Here is a 12341-nt window from a genome sequence, read left to right as displayed (position 1 = left end):
AGCTGCTCCCTGCCCCCCCTCATTGAAGCAGGTGTACAGAGTTACTGCCCTGGGAACAGCAGGCACTAGTTAGTCGTAGGGCAGGGCTAGCTGGAGGCAGTGGTGCAGGGCTGGCTGTGGGCAGGGCAGGGGTGTGGAGCTGGCTGGAGACAGGCAGAGGCTGAGTGAGGTAGGGCTGGCGCAGGCAGGGCAGGGGATGCAGGGCTGGCTGGAGACGGGCTGGCTGCAGGCAGGGCAGGGAGTGCAGGGTGGCTGGAGACAGGGACTGGTCAGGCAGCGGTGCGGCAGGGGCTGGCTGCAGGCAGGGCGGGGGGCAGGGGATGCGGGGTTGGCTGGAGACAGGGGCTGGCTGGGGGCAGGGTGGTGGTATTCATGGGGAGCAGCAGATGCAGCCCAGGCCCAGCAAGCATCCGGGGACCCACCAGGCAGCATTGGGAGCCCCAGGGCCAGGGGAGCAGCAGCACAACAGGGTTCGTGCTCAGGGCCAGGTGGCAGCCCACATGGCTCCTGCAGCGCAGCGCCCCCAGTGGCCGGAGGAGGAATTACATCACTTACTGGCTGGAGCCCATCAAAGCCGCAGCACCCCCTGCAGGAAGTGTTCTAAAACTGCTTCATAATTTAACAACTGGCTCCAGCTCACCGCTGAATAAAGTATACAACACACTTTAGAAACAATAGCTGCATTCTTGCAAGTAAAAAGAAAAGGAGTACTTGTGGCACCTTAGAGACTAACAAATTTATTAGAGCATAAGCTTGTGAGCTACAGTTCACTTCATCGGATGCATTTGGTGGAAAAAACAGAGGGGAGATTTATACACACACAGAAACATGAACAATGGGTTTATCATACACACTGTAAGGAGAGTGTCACTTAAGATAAGCCATCACCAGCAGCGGGGGGGGGAAAGGATGGAAAACCTTTCATGGTGACAAGCAAGGTAGGCTAATTCCAGCAGTTAACAAGAATATCTGAGGAACAGTGGGTGTGGGGGAGAAATAATATGGGGAAATAGTTTTACTTTGTGTAATGACATCCATTCCCAGTCTCTATTCAAGCCTAAGTTAATTGTATCCATTTGCAAATTAATTCCATTCAGCAGTCTCTCGTTGGAGTCTGTTTTTGAAGCTTTTTTGTTGAAGGATAGCCACTCTTAGGTTTGTAATCGAGTGACCAGAGAGATTGAAGTGTTCTCCAACTGGTTTTTGAATGTTTATAATTCTTGACGTTTGATTTGTGTCCATTCATTCTTTTACGTAGAGACTGTCCAGTTTGGCCAATGTACATGGCAGAGGGGCATTGCTGCACATGATTGCATACATCACATTGGTAGATGCGCAGGTGAACGAGCCTCTGATAGAGTGGCTGATGTGATTAGGCCCTATGATGGTGTCCCCTGAATAGATATGTGGACAGAGTTGGCAACTGGCTTTGTTACAGGATTTCCTGGTTAGTGGTTCTGTTGTGTGGTGTATGGTTGCTGGTGAGTATTTGCTTCAGATTGGGGGGCTGTCTGTAAGCAAGGAATGGCCTGTCTCCCAATCTGTGAGAATGATGGGTCGTCCTTCAGATAGGTTGTAGATCCTTGATGATGCTTGGAGAGGTTTTAGTTGGGGCGGAAGTGATGGCTAGTGGCGTTCTGTTTTTCTTGTTGGCCTGTCCTGTATAGGTGACTTCTGGTACTCTTCTGGCTCTGTCAATCTGTTCTTCATTTCAGCAGGTGGGTATTGTAGTTGTAGGAATGCATAGAGATCTGTAGGTGTTTGTCTCTGTCTGAGGGGTTGGAGCAAATGGGTTATATCGTAGAGCTTGGCTGTAGACAATGGATCGTGTGGTGTGATCTGGGTGAAAGCTGGAGGCATGTAGGTAGGAATAGTGTCAGTAGGTTTCCGATATAGGGTGTGTTTATGTGACCGTCGCTTATTAGCACCGTAGTGTCCAGGAAGTGGATCTCTTGTGTGGACTGGTCCAGGCTGAGGTTGATGGTGGGATGGAAATTGTTGAAATCCTGGTGGCTTCCTCAAGGGCTTCTTTTCCATGGGTCCAGATGATGAAGATGTCATCAATGTAGTACAAGTAGAGTAGGGGCATTAGGGGACGAGAGCTGAGGAAGCGTTGTTCTAAGTCAGCCATAAAAGTTGGCATTCTGTGGGGCCATGCGGGTACCCATCGCAGTGCCGCTGATTTGAAGGTATACATTGTCCCCAAATGTGAAATAGTTATGGGTCAGGACAAAGTCACAAAGTTCAGCCACCAGTTAGCCGTGACATTATCGGGGATACTGTTCTGACGGCTTGTAGTCCATCTTTGTGTGGAAGTTGGTGTAGAGGGCTTCTACATCCATAGTGGCTAGGATGGTGTTTTAGGAAGATCACCAATGTTGCTGCTAGCAGGCTGCTTACTGGACAACTGACACAGTTTCTGGTAAAAAGCACTTTATTTCCCTTCCCACAGCAATATATATACAGCACTTGTTTATTCCTTTTCTGTTGTTTATCACCCAATGTTCTCATCATTCTTATCTTTGGGTTCCATTATCTTGTGGTAGTAAAGACTCTCAGGTGCTGCTTATATCATTAGTCCTTAGTTCAGCCAAAGTTTAGTCCTCATCCAGCCAAAATCTTCTGGCCTTGTCCTTTATCTCTTGTACTGTTATTTCCATTACTTGGCATACATTTCTAAAACATCTGATACTCAGCATTTCCACATCTCCCCCTTTTTGTTAAAAGCAGCTTGAATCATCCGTTACATTCCCCAACGCATACATTGAACTATATATGGACCACACAAACAAATTATACCAATGCAGATACCAATTATAAAAGAGTGTGCTATAATGATGTTATTCATATTTTGTTCTAATTTTGCAAGTAACTCATGAACAGAGTGAGAATGATCTGACAAATTAACACACACATACCCTCAAATCTTCACATCCGTGTCCATGTGCTAATATAAAAATTCACTCTCGCAGCACTATTAATAAAACTGCATGGCAAATGCTATCTACATCGATAATAACTCAGTTAATATTTCAAAATTAGATTAAACTGTTTTACTCCAACACACTATTTTCTCTAAATTAAAAGCATTTTCCATAATAGCAACCAGGGATGCTTAAGCAATAGAAAATCAATCGCAGCTCGATTATCTAAAATGGCATCTCTTAATTCCTGTTGTTCCATACTTAAAAGAGCAATTGCCTGTAATAGCATTAAGCGCTTTAACAGCAAAACAAGCTAATGCATACAAAGTTTGCACTGTGTAAAGTTGCAAAGCCAGGAATGCCTGCAACAGCATTCAGCAAAGCCAAATATTCTGAGTGACTATATAAGGTAACATCGGCGGAACACGTATTTTGCAGGGCCATGCTTCGCCGATTTCGCTGCTGATTCTTTCCGGGCAACAAAAGGGTCATTCCGCTAAGACAACAAAGGTATTATGACTTAGATTGGCAGGAATATAACTAAAGGTTCGTTCGCCGCAGGTAAAAAACCAACCAGACGGCAAAATAATATGTCCATAATTAAAAGAAACATTAACCGCATTAGCACAATTCAAAAAGGGGGCACTTACGGTTTGGCAGCCCATGGGTACTTTGCGCGTGTGCAATTAACCACTCGCGCACACCTTACATTATCTGCCCCGGCTGGGTATGGGGTATGTAAAGATAGGACCCCAGGGGGCAAGGAGTAATTGGCGGGGCCCCAATTTGCCATATTTGAATACTGTAAGACAAATTGGCATAAGCTGCAAGCATGGTGTGACTGCCAATTTCTTCGGAATGATGACTATGGGCACAAGACAAGTGCCCAGTAGTTCCCCGCTGCCACAGAATCAGACAACAAAAGTGTGTGACATTGGCTATCAATGCTAGACGTTCCCATAGGTTATACGTCATTCGCACGCGTAGGGTACAAGGAGTCCCCCCTGTAACCCGGGCAATACCACTATAACAATATCGATAACCCACATCCTCATTCTGGAAATAACAGGATATGGCCACAAGCACAACCTCCTCTGATGCTTCCCCCTCCAAGCGCGGGATCTTGTTCTCCAGCGCCCTCCCCCCTTCTAATAAAAAGAGGAGTTATATCCTGATTTGTGATGCCCAAAGGGGCGAAGCCATTGCAGTTTACCTAGCAGTTTCTGTGCATCATACAGTGTGCGAACATGAGGAGAGATTTTTACCTGCTGGGGGCATACGGTGCAGTCAGTGATCCGAAGTCCCAATACAGAAAAGGGGCTTTAGTCTGACCTCTTTTCTTGGGCAATCCCGTTTTAAATGACCCATCTTTCCACACTAATAACACGCTCCCTCCCTTCCTCTACGCCAATTTGACTTGGAGGTATTCAAGGCTACCGCCAAGGCGCTGCAGTAATCTTTGCCTTATCCTCCTCCTCCACCCAAAGGAGCACGAGTGGCAGGCTTCAATCTGTCGACTAGGGGAGTCCGATTTTGTAGTCACCAAAATCTTCTTACACGTGGGGTTAGCATTGTGAAGGCTAAATCTACCCGCCAATGCTGACTGGAGTTTGGTGTTAAATTAGGGGCCCTATCCAGTGCCGTCCTTAGGCGTCCAAAAGAGGGCAAAAGATTCGCCCACTCCCTGCGTGACTTTCAAATAGGGAGGTGACGGGGCGCCAAAATCAGGAGCTCTTGAATGCTTCCAATGCTAGAAGCTGAGACTGTTGTAATATTTGGGGTACCAATCGTGCCTGTATCTGAGGCTCTTCAAATCGCCCCTATCCCAACAACATGTCTATACTTGCTACATGGAGAGGGTCGTCCTGGGGTCTATCTAAATTAAGCACTGCCGCGTGCTCAGCCTTCTTTCTCCATGAATCCTTCCATAATAATCTCTGTGTGGGTGTTAACAACATATCTGCAAATTTCTGGGTCAAAGGGGCACATCGCTTGCCCGAGAATATCTGTTCTAATAACGCTTGTACATACGGATTTTTCAAGCCATACGCCACAATAGCTTTCTGAGCCTCCCTCATCAATTTCCAGTCTAACGGCACCCAAGATTAACCCCCCCTTGATACCGATACCGGGAAAGTAGCCGGCATGGCATCAAAAAATTCCCCTTCAATTATAGCATCCTTTATCAATCCATGCCAGCGCTTAATTGGGTCAGGAGATCCTGCTCCTCCCCCCCCCATCCCTCCAAATCACCCCCGTCCCCCGTTCTTCTTGCCCTCGTCCAATTGAAGAACACGTAGGTGGCGGAGGTTTCACTTTTGGTTGAACCGGTTGCGTAGCGGGGGCATAAATTTGCGATATTCTCCTCTGCTGTCGGTTGCAACTCTCCCTCGGGGAGTGAGGTGCTCCGTACAACCATAAACCCACACAACCTACAAATATGGGGCAAACGTGAGGGGTCAGGTATGCCGTGCTCTTGAAGCTGTTGCAGCAAATGCGATCGTGACGATCCTTGCGGTCTGTTTTCCTTTCTATCCAGCTCATCCATCATCTGTTGAGCTGCAATACCTTCCTTATATAACCACCGAATTATCTGGTCCTGCGTCAAGTTATCAAACTCTCCAGTTTTAGGCAAGTCAATAATCCGAACGTGTCGGGGAGGGGCTGATGGCACAACCGTGGGCGGCAATCCTGACCCCCCTTGTAACGGGTTCTCTGGATGCCCGATGACGATTCCCCGACACAGGCTGATCCACGGCCATCGGTTCGCCCCGATCTGAGTCGTCATCCTTCAAGGGCAACGGTACCTCACTGGGGTCCAACGGTGCCAAAGGAATCATAGGCGTTGTTTTACCAAAAAGTCCTTCGCTCCTACCGTGAAGGCCCCTTTCGCTGATGATTCTAATGCCTCGCGTAATGCAATACGCGCCCCTGCCTGAGCCGCTGCGGTGGTAACGGCTCGATGAACAGTCCCCAGATAGGGCTCAAGGCAGCAGCTTCTTTATTTCCGACCCCCACAAAGTCCCACAGGTCTTCCCCACTGTTTTCCACACCGAGGAGTCAACACATTCTTTGCATTAACCAGGACACCCCGTCGCTTTCCCCACCGAAGCAATTTTTGAAGAGCTTCTGGGAAATTTTTCTCCCTGGTTATTAAGCAGATTGCTTAAGACCTTAAACACGGCCTGCTCATCTGCTGATGCTGCCGCTCCCATTATGAGAGATATTCCCCGCCGCTCACCTTTCAGTGGGAGCTCCCCCGCCTCTTGGGCGTCCCGGTTCCTCACCTGAACGGAGGACACCGGCAGCGGCGGTCCCTGCTATTTCTTCCTCTGTCCGTGGTATCAAATTCACAGAATTCTATCACGTCGGGGTCACCATTTTTGCTGCTAGCAGGCTGGCTTACAGGACAACTGACACAGTTGCTGGTAAAAAGCACTTTATTTCCCTTCCCACAGCATATAATACAGCACTTGTTTTTCCTTTTCTGTTGTTTATCACCCAATGTTCTCATCATTCTTATCTTTGGGTTCCATTATCTTGTGGTAGTAAAGACTCTCAGTGCTGCTGATATCATTAGTCCTTAGTTCAGCCAAAGTTTAGTCCTCAGTCCAGCCAAAATCTTCTGGCCTTGTCCTTTATCTCTTGTACTGTTATTTTCCATTACTTGGCACACATTTCTAAAACATCTGATACTCAGCATTTCCCACACACCAATGGATGTAGTTTCCTCAGGAAGTCAGTGGTGTCTCGAAGATAGCTGGAGTGCTGGTAACGAAGGGCCTGAGGAGGGAGTCTACATAGCCAGACAATCCTGCTGTCAGGGTGCCAATGCCTGAGATGATGGGGTCCAGGATTTCCAGTTTTGGATCTTGGGTAGCAGATAGAATATCCCAGGTCGGGGCTCCAGGGGTGTGTCTGTGCGGATTTGTTCTTGTGCTTTTTCAGGGAGTTTCTTGAGCAAAGCTGTAGTTTCTTTTGGTAACTCTCAGTGGGATCAGAGGGTAAGGCTTGTAGAAAGTTGTTGGAGAGCTGCCTAGTAGCCTCTTGTTCATACTCCGACCTATTATGATGACGACAGCACCTCCTTTGTCAGCCTTTTTGATTATGATGTCAGAGTTGTTTCTGAGGCTGTGGATGGCACGTGTTCTGCATGGCTGAGGTTATGGGGTAAGCGATGCTGCTTTTCCACAATTTCAGCTCGTGCACGTCGGCGGAAGCAGTCTATGTAGAAATCCAGGCTGCTGTTTCGACCTTCAGGAGTCCACCCAGAATCCTTCTTGTGTGTTGGCAGGAAGGTCTCTGTGGGTTAATATGTTTGGGCAGAGGTGTTTGGAAATATTCCTTGAGTCTGAGACGTCGAAAATAGGATTCTAGGTCACCACAGAACTGTATCATGTTCGTGGGGTGGAGGGGCAAAAGGAGAGGCCCCGAGATAGGACAGATTCTTCTGCTGCGCTAAGAGTATAGTTGGATAGATTAACAATATTGCTGGGTGGGTTACGGGAACCATTGTTGTGGCCCCTTGTGGCATATAGTAGTTTAGATAGCTTAGTGTCCTTTTTCTTTTGTAGAGAAGCAAAGTGTGTTTTGTAATGGCTTGTCTAGTTTTTAAAGTCCAGCCACGAGGAAGTTTGTGTGAAGGTTGGTTCTCTATGAGAGTATCCAGTTTTGAGATTCAGTTTTGTAGCTTCTCTACAAAAGAAAAGGACACTAAGCTATCTAAACTACTACATGCCACAAGGGGCCACAACAATGGTTCCCGTAACCCACCCAGCAATATTGTTAATCTATCCAACTACTCTTAGCCCAGCAGAAGAATCTGTCCTATCTCGGGGCCTCTCCTTTTGCCCCTCCACCGCCACGAACATGATATAGTTCTGTGGTGACCTAGAATCCTATTTCGACGTCTCCGCTCAAGGAATATTTCCAACACATCTATGACCAACATATTAACCCACAGAGACCTTCCTGCCAACACTACAAAAAGAGGATTCTGGGTGGACTCCTCCTGAAGGTCGAAACAGCAGCCTGGACTTCTACATAGAGTGCTTCCGCCGACGTGCACGAGCTGAAATTGTGGAAAAGCATCGCTTACCCCATAACCTCAGCCATGCAGAACACAGTGCCATCCACAGCCTCAGAAACAACTCTGACATCATAATCAAAAGGCTGACAAGGAGGTGCTGTCGTCATCATGAACAGGTCGAGTATGAACAAGAGGCTACTAGGCAGCTCTCCAACACCACTTTCTACAAGCCATTACCCTCTGATCCCACGAGAGTTGCCAAAAGAAACTACAGCATTTGCTCAAGAAACTCCCTGAAAAAGCACAAGAACAAATCCGCATAGACACACCCCTAGAACCCCGACCTGGTATTCTATCTGCTACCCAAGATCCATAAACCTGGAAATCCTGGACGCCCCATCATCTCAGGCATTGGCACCCTGACAGCAGGATTGTCTGGCTATGTAGACTTTCTCCTCATGCCCTACGTTACCAGCACTCCCAGCTATCTTCGAGACACCACTGACTTCCTGAGCAAACTACAGTCCATTGGTGATCTTCCTAAAAACACCATCTTAGCCACTATGGATGTAGAAGCCCTCTACACCAACATTCCACACAAAGATGGACTACAAGCCGTCAGGAACAGTATCCCCGATAATGTCACGGCTAACCTGGTGGCTGAACTTTGTGACTTTGTCCTGACCCATAACTATTTCACATTTGGGGACAATGTATACCTTCAAATCAGCGGCACTGCGATGGGTACCCGCATGGCCCCACAGAATGCCAACATTTTTATGGCTGACTTAGAACAACGCTTCCTCAGCTCTCGTCCCCTAATGCCCCTACTCTACTTGTACTACATTGATGACATCTTCATCATCTGGACCCATGGAAAAGAAGCCCTTGAGGAATTCCACCAGGATTTCAACAATTTCCATCCCACCATCAACCTCAGCCTGGACCAGTCCACACAAGAGATCCACTTCCTGGACACTACGGTGCTAATAAGCGACGGTCACATAAACACCACCCTATATCGGAAACCTACTGACCACTATTCCTACCTACATGCCTCCAGCTTTCACCCAGATCACACCACACGATCCATTGTCTACAGCCAAGCTCTACGATATAACCACATTTGCTCCAACCCCTCAGACAGAGACAAACACCTACAAGATCTCTATCATGCATTCCTACAACTACAATACCCACCTGCTGAAATGAAGAAACAGATTGACAGAGCCAGAAGAGTACCCAGAAGTCACCTACTGCAGGACAGGCCCAACAAAGAAAACAACAGAACGCCACTAGCCATCACCTTCAGCCCCCAACTGAAACCTCTCCAATGCATCATCAGGATCTACAACCCATCCTGAAGGATGACCCATCACTCTCACAGATCTTGGGAGACAGGCCATTCCTTGCTTACAGACAGCCCCCCAATCTGAAGCAAATACTCACCAGCAACCACACACCACACAACAGAACCACTAACCCAGGAACCTATCCTTGTAACAAAGCCAGTTGCCAACTCTGTCCACATCTATTCAGGGGACACCATCATAGGGCCTAATCACATCAGCCACTCTATCAGAGGCTCGTTCACCTGCGCATCTACCAATGTGATGTATGCCATCATGTGCCAGCAATGCCCCTCTGCCATGTACATTGGTCAAACACAGTCTCTACGTAAAAGAATGAATGGACACAAATCAGACGTCAAGAATTATAACATTCAAAAACCAGTTCGAGAACACTTCAATCTCTCTGGTCACTCGAATACAGACCTAAGAGTGGTTATCCTTCAACAAAAAAGCTTCAAAAACAGACTCCAACGAGAGACTGCTGAATTGGAATTAATTTGCAAACTGGATACAATTAACTTAGGCTTGAATAGAGACTGGGAATGGATGAGTCATTACACAAAGTAAAACTATTTCCCCATGTTATTTCTCCCCCCCACCCCCTGTTCCTCAGATATTCTTGTTAACTGCTGGAATTAGCCTACCTTGCTTGTCACCATGAAAGGTTTTCCTCCTCCCCCCCCCCCCCCCCCCCGCTGCTGGTGATGGCTTATCTTAAGGGATCACTCTCCTTACAGTGTGTATGATAAACCCATGTTTCATGTTGTCTGTGTGTGTATATAAATCTCCCCTCTGTTTTTTCCACCAAATGCATCCGATGAAGTGAGCTGTAGATCACAAAAGCTTATGCTCAAATAAATTTGTTAGTCTCTAAGGTGCCACAAGTACTCCTTTTCTTTTTGCGAATACAGACTAACACGGCTGCTACTGTGAAATCTTGCAAAGTAGTTTCCCCTCACTTCCCCTGCCTCCATTCTATTCAGATGGAGTAGTCAGACGCATAGAGCAATTACTTTCAATTCTGTTTGTTAGGTTAAGGAATAAAACACTACTATGACTGAAGCTCATAACGTGCCAGAGAGGCTATATGAAACTTGAATACCCATGACCTATGGGGAAAGCAGCGAGTCTCAGAAAGAAAATTGCCACAGTAAAATGTGAAACAATGAATACTAATAAACCTTGCTAATTAACAAGCCACGTGAACTTCAAGTTAGTTCTTCTCACCCTCAAGCTAACACTTCACTAAGATTTATTACATTTATTTACGCTACATTGATGACATCTTCATCATCTGGACCCATGGAAAAAGCTCTTGATGAATTCCCCATGATTTCAACAATTTCCATCCCACCATCAACCTCAGCCTGGACCAGTCCACACAAGAGATCCACTTCCTGGACACATGGTGCTAATAAGCGATGGTCACATAAACACCACCCTATATCGGAAACCTACTGACTGCTATTCCTACCTACATGCCTCTAGCTTTCATCCAGATCATACCACTCGATCCATTGTCTACAGCCAAGCGCTACGATATAACCGCATTTGCTCCAACCCCAGACAGAGACAAACACCTACAAGATCTCTATCATGCATTCCTACAACTACAATACCCACCTGCTGAAGTGAAGAAACAGATTGACAGAGCCAGAGGAGTACCCAGAAGTCACCTACTACAGGACAGGCCCAACAAAGAAAATAACAGAACGCCACTAGCCATCACCTTCAGCCCCCAACTAAAACCTCTCCAACGCATCATCAAGGATCTACAACCTATCCTGAAGGACGACCCATCACTCTCACAGATCTTGGGAGACAGGCCAGTCCTTGCTTACAGACAGCCCCCCAATCTGAAGCAAATACTCACCAGCAACCACACACACACACACACCCTAACCCAAACCTATCCTTGCAACAAAGCCCGTTGCCGACTCTGTCCACATATCTATTCAGGGATACCATCATAGGGCCTAATCATCAGCCACACTATCAGAGGCTCGTTCACCTGCACATCTACCAATGTGATGTATGCCATCATGTGCCAGCAATGCCCCTCTGCCATGTATATTGGCCAAACTGGACAGTCTCTACGTAAAAGAATGAATGGACACAAATCAGACGTCAAGAATTATAACATTCAAAAACCAGTTGGAGAACACTTCAATCTCTCTGGTCACTCGATCACAGACCTAAGAGTGGCTATACTTCAACAAAAAGCTTCAAAAACAGACTCCAACGAGAGACTGCTGAATTGGAATTAATTTGCAAACTGGATACAATGAACTTAGGCTTGAATAGACTGGGAATGGATGAGTCATTACACAAAGTAAAACTATTTCCCCATGGTATTTCTCCCTCCCACCCCACCCCCCACTGTTCCTCTGATATTCTTGTTAACTGCTGGAATTAGCCTACCTTGCTTGTCACCATGAAAGGTTTTCCTCCTCCCCCGCCCCCCCCCCCCGCTGCTGGTGATGGCTTATCTTAAGTGATCACTCTCCTTACAGTGTGTATGATAAACCCATTGTTTCATGTTCTCTGTGTGTGTATATAAATCTCTCCTCTGTTTTTTCCACCAAATGCATCCGATGAAGTGAGCTGTAGCTCACGAAAGCTTATGCTCTAATAAATTTGTTAGTCTCTAAGGTGCCACAAGTACGCCTTTTCTTTTTACTAAGATTTATTAGCAGTGTTCCTTTAAAACCACTGGAGGGCAGACTTGAACTGGAAGCTATTTTTGTTATTTTAAGTTACTGTAGCTGAAAGTACCAGTTAGTCCCTTGTGTTCATAGCTGACAGTACCCTCATCAGTTCTCTATTACTCTAATTATTCTGGTGCTTGATAAACCCCACTTTACAACTGCTGCTTTGCCAAAGGGAGAGAGTTATGCTGTGTGTGTTTAAATAAAGATGTTAATGGGGGAGTGGGTGACTCACTGTATTAGCAGCCACATATTATTCACAAAAGAGAATCCACATAGTTTACTTATTAATTATATATATCTCAAAGCATTTTACAAAGCAGGTCTA

The 12341-nt window shown here is 46.5% G+C and overlaps 2 long non-coding RNA genes across 3 annotated transcripts in view; both read left to right on the top strand.

Moving 5' to 3' along the window:
• Nucleotides 1-12341, top strand: part of LOC119851077 — a 35070-nt gene that overhangs the window by 17925 nt on the left and 4804 nt on the right. The gene's annotated exons all lie outside the window — the stretch shown is intronic.
• LOC122458982 lies at nucleotides 525-10678 on the top strand. Its single transcript, XR_006279370.1, has 3 exons — nucleotides 525-692; nucleotides 9200-9201; nucleotides 10251-10678. It is a non-coding gene; the product is annotated as an uncharacterized LOC122458982 (long non-coding RNA).

The sequence above is a fragment of the Dermochelys coriacea genome, chromosome 2 (genome assembly GCF_009764565.3).
Source record: "Dermochelys coriacea isolate rDerCor1 chromosome 2, rDerCor1.pri.v4, whole genome shotgun sequence".
Classification (NCBI taxonomy): Eukaryota; Metazoa; Chordata; order Testudines; family Dermochelyidae; genus Dermochelys; species Dermochelys coriacea.
This window is presented reverse-complemented; position numbering and strand designations above follow the sequence as displayed.